The 13,204-nt window shown below is 38.2% G+C and overlaps 1 long non-coding RNA gene across 2 annotated transcripts; it reads right to left on the reverse strand.

The window, feature by feature from the left end:
- Nucleotides 1-837: 837 nt before the first annotated feature.
- LOC143851768 (uncharacterized) lies at nucleotides 838-5,680 on the reverse strand. 2 transcript variants are annotated; one of them, XR_013236498.1, is made up of 3 exons: nucleotides 4,391-5,397; nucleotides 3,670-3,884; nucleotides 838-1,071 (listed from the first exon to the last, which is right to left on the reverse strand). It is a non-coding gene; the product is annotated as an uncharacterized LOC143851768 (long non-coding RNA). The 2 variants fall into 2 exon arrangements; XR_013236497.1 differs by lacking the exon at nucleotides 838-1,071 and having other exon boundaries at nucleotides 3,634-3,884; nucleotides 4,391-5,680.
- Between the last annotated feature and the right edge of the window lie 7,524 nt (nucleotides 5,681-13,204).

Below are 13,204 nucleotides of genomic sequence, written 5' to 3' on the forward strand. Positions count from 1 at the left end.
AAATTCGTCTCATAGTCACCAAGATATGAATAACTATGTTTTGGAATTCGATCCACTAGAAAAACAGACTTTGAATTCTAGGTCTGCTATAAACATAAATGAATGAAAAGTCCCTAGAAGATGCAAAATTGCTAAGTTGAGCATGCTCCATTTATGGAACCCGACCTTGGGATGTTATACAGTGAATGCCAAACTGGCAAATAAGCGTTTGATACCATCATAAAAATCTATGATGGAACTTCTGACATCTGTAGTCGAACATATTAACAGGATAACATGCACAACCAAAGAACTAGCAGCTCTAGGACACCCAATCTGAGATAAACTCCAAGTTTCCACTACACTTCACAGTGTCCAAACTTCATAGGAAACTATAGTTGTAGTAATCCTCCATTCAGGACAAGAAGTTATGATCAGAAACTTGCCAATGATGCTCAACGTTGAGGCTGTGTGTGTGTGTGTGTGTGTGTGTGTGAGAGAGAGAGAGAGAGAGAGAGAGAGAGAGAGAGAGAGAGAGAGAGAGAGAGAGAGAGAGAGAGAGAGTATTGTGTGCACAAGTGTACTTGTGTGCGTGCACGAGTGTGTCAGTGTGTGTGAAAAGGTATTTTGGTCTATGTTGAACAATTTTCAATGGAGGAGGGAATATAAGCTACAAAGAGGGATCTGAAAGCTATAAAACAAGGACCTCAAGAAACGTTTACCTCTTTCGTAAGAAGATGGAGAAGGAAAGCGGCCCTGATTTCAAGGGGAGTTTCGTTGGCGTTCTCATCAGATGAGGAGTCTTGATTATTATTATTAATTTGATCAGATAAAGAAGCAAAAGTTGAAGCAGAGACGGGCAAATAAAGAGAAGAGTGATTTATTTCATTCAAAGAAACCGGGATTACATCAGTTGACGTGCCTCAGTAGGCTCAACATCGGAATCATCAGAAATATTTACAGACTCATTATCCGACTGGACTACAGTATGAACAGACTCAACAGAAGATGTAACGGACTTTGCATCGGACCGAACAACAACATCGGAAGACTCTTCATCAATTTCATCGACGGGCTCGATCACGTCTGAACCTGCATCAGAAGAAACATCAGATATAACAGACCTTCCATCACTTTAACAAAAAGAATTTGTGAGACAGCCTCTTACCAAATAAAAAACGCAATGAGACGGCCTTGCATCAAATCATCAAAATGCAATGATAAGACAGTCTCTCATCACACACAACAGGAAATAGTGAGACAGCCTAATATCATAATAGTCACAAATCAGGGAATGTATGCATGTCTTGTTTCCTACAATGTCAAATATGAGTCATGGACCCTAATCTAGGTGTCAACCCCTTTAAATCAAATTGAGACTTAAATTTCTAGAGTTGATTTGGGTTTTTTTTTTCCGGAATCGCTTCACCCTCAAGTCCTTGTGGGTTAAGTTATGACAACAAATTAGTCTCTTCTAATATTATAGATAACATATGATAATTTGCGTCCTCATTACCATTCCACATCAAGAAATCAGTCTCTTCTAATATTATAGAACCTACCTTCAAGACCAATGTGGTGGTTGCACTACTGACAAAGAGTTTCCCAAATCAATAATTATATTAACCAAAAGCCTACTCTCATGTACGCTGCAGAGTAGAAAGAGACATTTCTGAAATTGGTATCCCCTTGACACTAATTATGAATTTATGACCTCAGCCACATCAAACATGTTCCCGTTTACAAAGCCATGGACATTTGCTTCAGTTAAGAGGTTGAATTATATTGAAAGAGTACACGCCATAGGATAAGGTGCATTGCATACATCATATACATTCCACATCATGGTCGATTTCTACTATCTCTATTGCATGGTTTTCTTCTTTAGATGGGGCATGAATTACAGTTTTAATGGCAGTTGTTTCTTTTGTAAGTGATGTGTATAGTGTACATGAGTGAAGAGAATACTTGTAGAGAGGTTTGGTTGTAGAAGGCATTGAATGGGTGCATGACAAGTGGCATGCCAACTCATATAATTGGGGACAAGCCTTACCATGCCACTTGTGTGCCACCTCATCAATTGTCAACCTATAAGACAATTGTATTCCACTTGGATGGAAGGTTCTAGACCTCCACCTCCGGTCTATAACTAGAGGTGAGGGGTCCTAGTAAAGGGCACTTTTCCCGGTTAGAAGTCTTAGCAGTTTTGTCGTCTTATCAGTCCAGAATAGAGAAGATCTGGACGGATTTACAGATTAATTTTCTACTAAGTGCATAATTCAGCTCTTGATTGTTCTTGTTGGATTCTTGATTTGTTGACTAGATCCGAGACAATCCTTGAGATCTTTGAGGGAATTTTACTCTCCTAAGTGTTCTTGAATCTCTAAACCAGAGATGTATCCAAGAACTCACTAGAATTCAAAATCAAAGTGCCTAATCGATCAACAACTCTAAGCATGTTCACTGCCAGCTGTGAACTCTGTACATTTTAGCTTATGGTTTTGACTGTTTCACCATCCAATTCATGTTATTTGTTGACTTTACATATATGAGATCCACTAAAATCAAATGGATATTGTTCATGGGAGAGTTTCACCAGAATCTCTAAGGTTTTGACATAAAACCTAGCCTACGCGACATTGTGGAACTAGCTCTATTGTTATGTCTTTGTTCTTCAATCTGGAGGTCGGAGGTTCAATCGACCAAAGACAAAACGGATTTTGGAGAACTAGGGTTTAGGGATAGAGTTTTAATACTCAAACTTGTGGATGGAGGATTTTGAACATCTTTAGGGAACTTCTTTTGAACATTAATACGAGCATGATTAGGGTTAGATTTTCAAATTGATTTGAGAGTAGGGTTCCTAAAGAAGTTGGGTTTTGAGGAATTGAAAAAACTAAGGCTAAAAATGATGAACATAATTTAGACTGGGGTTGAAGAGAGAGTTCGGGTTTGTAGTTGATGATCATAACTTTTAGGACCTTGACTTCCAGATCGTGGACAAGATCTCTAGCAGTAGCTATGGACCACATTAGAGTTGATGATAGAACACCCCCAACACTTGGAAAATATGTGACATGAAGAGAAATAGAAGAAATTAAATACTGAAGCCCACGTCCCTATTTGTTATTTTATATGTAAGAGTCCTGATAGGGAGCCGAGAGTAGGACCGAGAATGGTAACGAACAATCCTTACATGCCCCATGGCATGGAGGGGTAGTCTTGTCACTTTAGGGAACAAAAAGCAAAAAAAAAAAAAACACGATTTTTAAGATGCCAATTAGGGGTGCAACTCAGGCCGGGACCTATAGTGGAATCAAACAAATAAGCTCTTCCCATTAGGAGTGCAACTCGGGTCGAGGCCAACCCGAACCTGACCTGAGGAACCATTTACTCAACCTGAACCTGACCCGACCCAACTTCCAACCTGATGAGGTTCAACCCAACCCGACCCGAGCAAACTTTTTTTTTTTTTTTTTTCTAACCCGAACTGGACCTGATTGCAACCCGTCCCAATCCGATTTTTTAAGCTTTAAATGATAAAAAATTTTAAAAAAAAATGTCGGGTTTCACTCGGGTCGGACCCGAACTCAACCGACATCCAATGGTAGGCCTAGTCAAAATAAAGCAAATAACTTAAGAAAACCTCTAAAATGTAAAAGCAAAATGTAATAATATGATGGGACCTACCTTAACTCCCCACTCTCCCTACACCTCTTTCAAAGCTATTATTCCACCGAAAAAAAAATTCATGGTTGCCAAACATGGTCTAAATATTGGAATTCTTCCTTTCTTGAAAGCACAATTTTTCAGGAATGCATGAAGCTCACGTAGCATTTTTATTTCGCTTGGGAAAATACAAGGATCTTTCTCTGGTCCTATAAGACATTCTTCTTTTAACCTTTCTGCGACAATGCCAATGTACAAAGTTAGCAAAATTTACAAAATAAAAACAAGGCAATAAATTAATGAAATATCCATCAAATCAAGACCACTTTTCTTTAAAATTTTCACTTCCATGGAAATAAATGGCAGCAACAGTCCAAATAAACATTTTTTTTCTTCTGCTGGTAGGATCAAATTTTTGTTTTTTGCATTTTGAAAATATCCTTGATGTTTGTTCACTCAAAGGAAAATGTCAAGGGCATGTTGGTCTCTCTGGAAAACTTAATATATCATTTTCTTAAGAAGCCCCTTTATTGATGTATAAACGATTAAGGTGTCAAAATTTCAACCTTCTTGTAGGCCTTGAGTGAAATCGCCCCCACCCAAAAAAAAAAACTGCATAACAAAACCTAAAGTTTTATTCTTCTAATACATTCCTTGAGGGAATCCAATGAGGTTTGGGGGGTTGTGGGTTAGGTTATGACACCAAAGTAGTAAAAAGAAAAAGAACAGTAACATTTCTTACTTTTAATCTTCATTGCCATCCACATCAAGAAGCCAATCTCTTTAACAGCATAGAACCTTGATCAAGACAAAGGTGGTGCAATAAAGTAGAAATTCTATGGCTTGTACTTCAGCTTTGAACTTTTCCCTTTATCTTTACAAATCAGATCTGGGTTTTGGGCTTCAGCCTCAACCAACCCAACAAAGATTTCAACAAGAAAAAACCGAAAAGAAAATCACCATTACTCAACAAGCACCATTAACACAACGAAATTCATTGATAAAAAAAAATCCAATGATAGAATTTTACTTACTAATTAATAAACAAACAATCATTGGATATAACTCGTTCTTGTCTTCTTGATCTTGCGTCCCGAATCGCCGACAAGCGGCCGGAACACGGATTCGAACTCTTTGGAGAAATTAACCCTAATGCAGCAAAATTCTGAAGTTACCTTTCTCTTTATCAAAGGCACATGTCTAGGTTTTCTTGGTGCAGGTGGGCATTTTGTAATAATCGGAATTTTATGCTTCAAGGACAAGGGTGTTGTAAACCCATCATTTTCTTCTTCTTTTTCTTCTTCTTCTTCTTGTTGCTCCTTATTTTCATCCACCTTAAATTTCATGATCTCTAAAATACCATGCTCCTCAAAAGCTACAAGCTGAGATTTCCTTTCTTCCTTCTCTTCTACATATGGCGCAATTTGAATTTCCAACTTGGGTCTTAAGAAGGGCTCTGAATTGGACATGCTTGTGAAGATAGCTTTCTCGAATGGCAAGTACATGAAGAAGAAAAAGAAAGATAGAATAGAGGTAATATAGGGAAAAAAAAATAAGGAAGCTGAAATAAGAAGCAAGGGAGCTTGTATAAAAGGTGGTTGTTTCATCAATTCACCGCCCACTCTTTATACTATACTGTTTTTATTTTCTTTGTTTTATCTTTTTGGACGTTTTTGATGAAAAGCCATGACGTGAAACGGTTTCAAGTTGGGTTGGATTTTTTACAGCTGGGTTTAGATCTAATGGTTGAGAGAGAGAGAGAGAGAGAGAGAGAGAGAGAGAGAGAGAGAGAGAGATTTTACTTTGGATCCTTCACCGAAGGGCTTTGAAAGTTTCCACCTCTCCTCAACTGTAAAATCCCATTTCCTCTCTGCAAACTTTGATGCATCTATGCACGTGATTTGCTACAGCGGATCATATCTGAAAAATTGCATCATTTCTCGCGAGACATTGGGCATCCGAGAAATTCCCATCTTTAATTATCTCTGTAGCCTTTTAGTGTGGGGTCTATATAGGCCAGTGATTGCCCATTTTAAAAATTTTCGAACTTTTTGTGCCAGAATCATCTCATATGTAGTACATAACCTGAAGCCCAGATTATGAACTACCTGTACAATGGGTCCACTTGTTTCAATCATCTTGACCGTTGGATTGGCGGGTTAATACCAACTAGATGATCCTAGTCGTCCGATTGATCTTTTTGTGAATTATTGACCACACTTATCACTGATCTTGAGAAAAATCGCAATTCGATTTGGGCAAATTAGAAATATAGGATCAATGCACCATTGAGGTGGGCCATTGTTAAAATTATCAGGAATGGTCGCCATCTGACCAAATCTGAGAAAGAGGATCAAATGGACAGTTCAGATCAATAATAGGTTGGACCCAGCCTTAGTTGATGGGCCTATTATATAACATAATGAGGTGGCGTTCTATTGAAGTATTCCTCGACCCATCTTTACTTCTTCTTCAAATGATCAAAGAAGAAGAAAGGAAAAAGATTGGAAAAGACAAGGAATAGAATAATTTTTTGACTGATCGTCACCCAACACAAGATCTGTTTGTTACCCACCCTTTTGTGTTTTGTCACAACCCGTAAGCATGAAATGCACGGGTTTCTTCTTGAGGGGGAAAAAGGACGGAAGCCCCCCAATTCACGTGGTCCCTGATTCCATTTAAGGGAATGATGTGAACCATTGATAGCATCTACCAATCCACCACCAACTACCCACCCGGATAAAACAAAAGGTGGGGACCACATGAATAGGTAATCCTCATCCACAGCTGATGCATTGATAGAGATGTGGGAACTAACTGCTGGCTATAATAGCCGTCCATTGAGAGACCTTTGTGTTATTGGTGAAACCTGATCTCAGTCTAATTTGGAAAGTACTGTACACTATACCTCGACTCCGACGGTATTTTTATACTGGGGGTAGTTTTGTACTTTCATGAATTAGGGTTTTTTCTCTTTATTGTAACACGTCTTAGAACGCCAGATAAAAGAGATGTGTTGTCAGGAGACGCCCCAGAAAGGTGTGAGGGTTTGTAATCTTTTCTTCAGAATAGTGGAATCGTTGGCTTGTCGCTCTGCCGTGGACGTAGCCCATACCAAACTGGTTGGGTGAACCACGTAAATCTGTGTGTGATCTTTCGTTTTATCTTTGCATCGTTATTTTGCTGCGTTGTTAATTACTAGCACTTTGCAACCCACTATAAGATATTAGGTCCGACCTTTAACTGATCTGAATTGTTCATTTGATAGGTCTTGCCTTGCATGTCATATAGCTCAAAAATCATGCAACATAATTCCCCTACGAAAAGATTAATTTACCATGTATATTTTCTTTGTGTTTTCGAAGAAGTATTTTTATTGGGATTTGCTAGGCAGTTTTCCACAAAGCCATTTCGTGGCTAAATTTTGCAGGAGAGAACATCCACCCCAGAAGAATTAAAAAAATAAGACAATATCTACCAAAAAGTGAGCCTGTGTGGCTGTTCTCTCATGCAAAGTCAGCCACGAAATGGCTTTCCGCAAAATTGCCTAGCAAATCCCAATTCGGTTATAAAAGAAATTTCATTTGAATTTAGGACACCCAATTGGAGTTTTGGATCCGTTACAAGTCTACTCGCTCTATTGCCACTATTAGAATGTGGAATGATCCTGCTGAACTCCCATCATTAGCGCAATATACATCGCATAAAAACTTAGGATTCTCTTTTCCTGGTATCGGGAATTAGATTTTATTTGTATCAACTTTCAACAACTTTCTTAACTTTACTCGCGAGATTGAGAAAAAAAAAAAAAACAAGAAAATGGGTTGGAGGTTGAGTAATATGCGGGGAATGCTTGCTTGGTTTTCACGAGTAAAAATTGGGTGGGGCTTGGATTTTATTTTAATGAACACACACTCTCATGAGATGACATGATTGCTTCTCATTCTCATGCACTCTCTTCATGATTTTGCTCCCACCTTACCCCTTAAAAACAACATGTCGGACCTCTTAGTCTCTTTCCATTATTCCTTGCAATTCATCTCTCTCTCTCTCTAGGAAAGAACTGCCACGTACACTAGCTCAACTTTTAGCAGACTTTGTCTTCATTCACGGGACCCCATCAAAGTGAATTTATAATAGCAATGGAAATAGATACATAGTTATAGAGAGAGAGAGAGAGGAATGCTAACCTACGGGCGCCCTTGAAATAAGCTAACACAGAGGCACTCCATTGGGTCCACGTCATAAAAGTGAATTTATAATAGAAATGAGAAATGTGCAAGCAAAGGAATAATCAATGCACGATGACATGGATCCAATGGGGGTGCATGTCCTTGCGACTTGTTTTCCTTCAATTTTGCTATGGAATTCCGCATGAAGGTATTTCGCAGCTGACTTTCGCATGAGAAGAGTGGTTGAAGAGTCTGTTTTTTATGTTTTCCACAGCAATGATCAGATGATTCTACAGACCCCAATCGGTAAGAGGTTTTTGATAAAAAAAAAAGAGCGTGTGGTAGGAAAAAAAGACAAGGCATATATCCCTCAGTCACACCTAAAAAATGGACTGAAACCAACTAACCTTTTGTTCTTCTCAATTTCGTGCAAATTCTTCACCTCTTTTGCTTGACTATTAGATGAGAGGACACCAAATACAACGTGCATATTAAATACCTTTGGATGGCCAAGTCTACTAAGTGCGTGTTTGGCGTACCGTTTCAAACACCGTTTTGCGGCCAAACGGCCGTTTAGGAGTGTTTGGGTGCGCAGCCACCGTTTGAAACGCCATTTGAAATACCGTTTTGAACCCTCAAAACAGCATTTTGCAAACGGGGGGAGGTCCGTTTGCAAAACGCCGTTTTGAACGGAGTTTTTGGGCTGTGGGTTTTTACGTGTTTGCCCTCACCAAAATCCATTTTTACACATATGCGTGTGACTTTATACGTTACGTCAAATACCAAAAAAGTGGGGGTATTAATATCATTCTTGAGGACACAAATTTGTTAAATTGTTAATATTTAATTCAAAACAATGGGGCTGCTGATATCATTATATGATCTCTTAATTTTGATTTTTTAAAGACAAAAGAATTAAAAGAAACCCTAGTTTCTTACTTTCTTCATCTACTTTGCAAAGTTGCAAACCCACTCGTCTGCCTCACTGCCTCAGCGCCTCCACTCAGCCGTCAAATCCGACCGTTAAGAAGAAGAAGGAGAAGAACCCCAAAGGTATAGTCATTTATTTTATTTTATTGCAATGATGTTTAATTTTAATAGTGTTTGAATGAGATCCTAATGACCTTTTAATATTGGGCCTAATGAGAGAGTAGTTGAATTACATTGAGGCCAACCAAACAATGCCCTTTTTGGTCATTTTACCACTAAAACTCCGTTTTGGGGCATTTGCAACCAAACACACAATACCTCCGCTTGCCGTTTAAAATGCCGTTTTGATCTGGCGAACCAAACATGAAAACGCCGTTTGGCAAAATTCCGTTTTGAACCAAAACACCGTTTTGCAAAACGGCGTTTTAAACGCTATTTCAAACGGTACGCCAAACACACCCTTCTATTGGAAAATTCTAATTGTTTGATTCTAAACCCACTCTCTTGATGAGCCACACACCAAAAAATTTCTCGTTGGAAAATCCTACCTCTTTGATTTCTTTTGCATATATATGGAAAGATTTTTCAATACTTTAGGGGATGTTTAAGCTGCGAATCTAATAAATTTTAATGAATAATAAATGCACCTCGGTGAGATGGTCTAATGGGGGCCCTTCTAGCTGGTTTTTGTGGGATTTTATGTGGCGTATGGCCGTATTGTCCATTATTTTTCAAAAATTACAGTTCGGCCCACTATAGGATGATCCAAACGGCGTAAATAGGTTGGTCCAGAAACACATCATGGAAACCTCTTTGGAACGGAGGGTTAGGATCGTCCTATGAAAATGATTTTGCACCGCCCGGAATACTAGTATATTTATATAAAGCAGATATGAGGAATTTATGGGAACCCCCTTCTTTTTAGCATTTACCTTGTAGGATTCATTTATCTTTGAAATTCTCACTCATGCAACCATTCCCACTTTAGTTCTCACGACGAGATAGTGTGATTTTGCACTGTTCAGTGTTGCCTAACTAAACCTAATTTTTCATCTTCATCCCAAGGTTTATTGTTTGCCATAGACTTTTAATTGGGGGCAAAACCATGTGGTAGTTCATCAGATCAACATGTTGGATGCCTAAACGTGTGTATATTCTCCATGTCTGATGAGTTGAAAGGGACAACACATAACAATGTGTATCCCCAATAAGCATAATATAAATAAATATTTTGGACAATTCAGAGGGCACACGAGTCTTACAGAAGAAAATGAAAAACACTGGATCCGTTTTGGGAATAAAAATAACTAGTTAAAATATCCAAAATACCCTCATAAGCATAAGCTTTTAAACAAAGGGATTTGCTGGGGACCATCGCGGAAGGCATTTTGAGGATGGGCTGTTGCATATGAGACCAGCCAAATAGGCTGAGATTTTGTCTTATTCATTTAATTCATCTGAGGTGGCTGCTCTCACATGCAATAGCCCAGCCGCAAAATGCCTTCTGCGATGGTCCCTAGCAAATCCCTTAAACAAATGGCAACATCACATGTTGTCTCATTCTAAAAAAACTAAGGAATTTACGGGGTGGTCATTAAAACTGCCCTGAATTGTATGCATTTCTTATTACAAAATCTATCTCTTCATTAAGGGCCCGTTTGAATGCTGATTTGGATTTCTCACATGTGCAGCCCTTTTTGCGTTGTGATTTTGATCCAATCAAAACCTTTGGATTTCCAGACAGTGAAAAAGATCAGATTTCCAAATATGTTGTGGAAATAAGCAATTGGAAATTCATAGATCTCGCAGTTTCCTTTACTATTTGCTCCTCAACCTCTCCCCTCTACTAGGATGTACCCCCTTCTTTCCCTCTCTGTCTCCCTCAACATGAGCTGGCAGATCTATTCATTTTGTATTCAAAACTCAATTCCAAATCCAAATTTAAAATATGAGTTTTCCAAACGGGAATTCACCCGGCATCCTTTTGAAAAATAGGCAGTTTCAGTATGTAAGAAACAAAGATAACAAGAGATGGTTACTAAGTGCTTATGATTTGAGAGTGAATGCTCATACCTAACATGGTTTTAAATTTCGACCGAAATCCCTAAATGTTGGATTTCGGTGGAGACCGACACCGAAATTACCCAAAACCGAAATGGTCATTTATTTTGGTCGAAATTTCGGTTTTTCAGAAATTTGACCCAAAAAATCTGTTTTTTAAAATATTAATTTAATAATTCACCGAAATTTCGGTAATTTCGGCCGAAATTTAATATTGAATAAAGTATTAGTTTCTGGTTTTATACCAGATTTCTCCTGAAATTTCAAAATTTCAGAGTCCGAAACCGGTACCGAGACCGAAAATTTAAACCTTGATATAGGATACTTAGTCAAATTGCTAGAAGGAATATAGGAATCGGATAGTTTTAGATTGTTGTGATGGCTTCTAATTGTACAACTTAATATTCCTTCGGATCAAATCATGTTTTCCTGTGATAGTTATTACAGAGGATTTTGCTTCCATATTGTCTGTTAATTTGCTGAAACAATGATCAGTAGTCAGACTGCACGGATTTCTATTGCTATTGCAGTAGTGGCTTTGATATTCGAGTACTTGCTAAACATAAGGTTAAATGAGAGCTTTTCTTTATCAAGTACTCCAGAGACTTGAAAGGGTGATGATATTTTCACTCCCACTACGGTACGCATTAGCCACCCTTTTAACGTGATTTGGCGTAAAAAAGCGTTAAAGTTGCCCACTCTTCACGCTATAGCAAGTACTCCAAATACCTGAAAATATCCATGGGTGCTTATGATTTGAGAGCTTTTTTGTTCGCTCCTTGTATCCTAGGGAGCAATTACCGTGGGGGACAATCATTAGGCGAAATTATCAACAGATCCATGCTTTTCAGAAATTATCAATTACGGACAAAAGAGGTCTTGTCAGTAAAAGGTGGACGAAAATGCCCTTTGGCATTTACAACACGTTTTGACCTTGTTTTTCCTTTTTCCTTCTTCTTTTACTTTTCCATTATCACGTTTCTTTAAATTTTTACACCACTAGTCATCTTCCTCCTTGTTCAGCCACAATTGTTGCTGGCAAATCTTGAAAACTTGAATGTTGAGTTCTTACCATCTATCTCTCTGTATCTAGGTTTTTTTTTTTTTTTTTAGGGTTTTGCACTATTTTTCATTCCTCTGTTTATGATTTATCTTGTTTAGGGTTTAAGCGGTTTGTATTTTAGGATGTGTTCTGGAGATAATGCATGGATGGCTTCACTCACTTTTTGGAAGACAAGTTGTTGTGTAAGAAAAAGTTGATGTAATACATGAATGGATGGCTACATAGTTTTTGATTTACTTAATTTTTTTTGTAACACACAAATTGGGATGTAATACATGAAACACATTTAATGAAAACAACATTCATTTCTTTTGTTATTTCTATCATGAGCAAAATTGTAATGACATTAGAAGAGTTGCTATAGGCAGGGGGTTTTGTAGCAGAAGGGGTTTATCAACTCTCTAGAAGGGGGTTAGCAACTCTTAAAAGTAGGATTACCAATTTTCGAATGGGCTTATCAAGTGCTTGAAAATTGGCCCAGGGTACTGGAGTTTTGGAAGGGGGTTTTCAAGTCTCTAGGATTGGGGTTATCTAGTATAAAAAAATGGGGTTATCAATTTCTGAATGGGGTTATCAAGTCCCTGAAAATTGGCAAAGGGTATTGGAGTTTTGGAAGGGGGTTTTCAAGTCTCCGGGATTGGGGTCATCTAGTATAAAAAATGGGGATACCAATTTCCAAATGGGCTTATCAAGTCTTTAAAAATTGGTCAAGGGTACTGGAGTTTTGGAAGGGGTTTTCAAGTATTTGGGATTGGGGTTATTTAGTATCAAAATGGGGTTATCAATTTCGGAATGGGCTTATCAAGTCCCTGAAAATTGGCCAAAGGTACTAGAGTTTTGAAAGGGGGTTTTCAAGTATTTCGGAATGGGGCAATCTAGTATCAAAATGGGGTTACCATTTTACGAATGGGCTTATCAAGTCCCTTAAAATTGGCCGAGGGTGCTGGAGTTTTGGAAGGGGGTTTTCAAGTCTCTGGGGTTGGGGTTATCCAGTATCAAAATGGGGTTACCAAATTCCGAATGAGCTTATCAAGTCCCTTATGAACACGCTTTTACTTTCTGTATCAAGTTCCTTATGAACACGTTTTTTACTTCTTCTTTTTTTCACTCGTTCATTTTCACCGTTTTTTTCTTTCTACCCTATGATTCATCTTCCTCATCTTCCATTAAAAGGAAGAAAGAGAAATGCAAAACCCTAAAACAAATGAAAAACAAAACCTAGATACAGAGAGATAGATGGGAATGAACTCACGGTTCAAGTTTTTTAGCTTTCCCGCCTCCAATGGTGGCTAAATGATGGCGAAGATGACTGGTAGGGTAAAAAAACAAA

Source organism: Tasmannia lanceolata, unplaced genomic scaffold (assembly GCF_043159265.1).
Source record: "Tasmannia lanceolata isolate RefF3 unplaced genomic scaffold, GAP_Taslan_0.1 ptg000018l, whole genome shotgun sequence".
In the NCBI taxonomy this organism is placed as follows: Eukaryota; Viridiplantae; Streptophyta; class Magnoliopsida; order Canellales; family Winteraceae; genus Tasmannia; species Tasmannia lanceolata.